The sequence below is a fragment of the Rana temporaria genome, chromosome 1 (assembly GCF_905171775.1).
Source record: "Rana temporaria chromosome 1, aRanTem1.1, whole genome shotgun sequence".
Lineage (NCBI taxonomy): Eukaryota > Metazoa > Chordata > Amphibia > Anura > Ranidae > Rana > Rana temporaria.
Window position 1 is genome coordinate 393,058,595 of NC_053489.1, and position 1,843 is coordinate 393,060,437.

Here is a 1,843-nt window from a genome sequence, read left to right on the forward strand (position 1 = left end):
CTGTGTATCAAAAAAAGGAACATATGTTATTTGTGTTTGTCATTAATCACACACATTTTTACAATCATGAGTGATGCAAATTGAATGTCAATATATATTACACACAGGGTCGCCATCCTTAATTATGTGGCCCCTTAAACACCTTCAGACATGGTCCCCCTGGAATTATGTGGGTTGTTGCATGCCTAATTTAGTAAATAAGTGGCCTTTTCCCCAAAAATTAATTTATTCAATTTAGTGTCAACTAGATAGTACTCAAAAAGGGTGTCTTCCATCTGGGACCCCTTGCAGGTGTATTGCGTTACTCCCCCCTACTGGCCTATCTGAAAATGCCACCCACTCCTTCATAAACATTATTAATTTGCCCATTTTGACCCCATCATGTTTTCCCACTACTGACTATTGATCCTATCCCTAAACTTACGAGATTCACATAGAATTTAGAACAATAGTAACATACATTTACCATTATTACTATACTTGTCATATACTAACTAAATTCATACAAAAAACACATACCATTCTCCATGGCTCACAATTGGGGTCCTCCAGGAACTCTTCCTCTTCCTCCGAGCTTGCCTGCTCTTGTCTGCAGGGAACACTGGAGGATTGGCTGCTGGGAAGCTGGGAGCTACCTCTTGGGGGAAGGGTAGACATGGATGTCCTGGTCTCAATGTGGTCGTCCAGGAACTGCAGCTGACTATAGTACCACAGGGTTGGTTTGTATATGGAGTCAGCTGCAGCCCCAGACCTCATTGAGGCCAGGACTTGGACCCGTTGGGCCCTGTAGGTGCCCCTGATGGAATTGATTTTGCTTTTCACAGTGGCTGTTGTGGCGTTGGGGACCCTTGTTTTCAGAAAAACAAGCATGCTCTGTCTAGCTTTCTCCCTGGCATCTTTGTTTTTATTTATTGTGCTTTTGGTTTGCCACAGAACAGGATGTTCCTTCCATTTTTGTATGAATTCTGTCAGGAACTCCGCATCCTTGAAGGGATCCATTCTTTCTGCACATGAAACAGAAGCCAAAACATAATGTAATTAAAGCCACTAGCTTACTTCCCCTAACTAGCCCACAAACTCATTCCCTATTCACTATAATAAAGTCGGAATAAAAAACTTACGTCTCGTCGTTAGGAAAGATCGTGATTTACGCCTTCTTCCACAGACTATGCACGCCGTTTACAAACACGTCCCATCCCTTTTACACTACGCACGCGTGACGCTCCGCACGACACCCCGCCCCTGACGTTCGGTATCGTCCTTTCCACGCCCCTTCTCTGTCGTTTGGTGAGTGAGAAAAGATGGACAACATGGAGGTGTATTCTAGCTCAAGCCAGGAGGCAGGCCAGGCCCAACCACGCCGCAGATTCCGGTGCAGAGCCTCCAATATGAGTTTTCAGGAAATGGTGGAGATGGTCACCATATTGAGGAGGGAGGACTATGATGCCAAGCATGGCCCCTACATGCATCCCAATAAAGTAAAAGCCCAAATTATGGAGAAGGTCATCCGTAGGCTCCAGCGGAAGTTTGGGAAAACCAGGAGCAGAGAGCACCTGCGCAAAAGGTGGTCGGATTTAAAAAAAAGGGAACCCCACCAACTTTACAGAATTAATAGGGTGATTCGAAGAAGAAGTACGTTTTTTCCATGTGTATTAATTATTTTGGTGTGTTCTTTGTGCCATTTTTTTTTTTTCCAGGTTGACCATAAAATGAATATTATGAATGTGGACGCATGATGCAGTCGTCGTAGTCGTCGTTCATTCGCTGACTTTCAATAATCCAAGACCATATTAATGAGAAATGGCATCATGCCTAGTTTGCATGTGCAAAGGGGAGTTGAAGC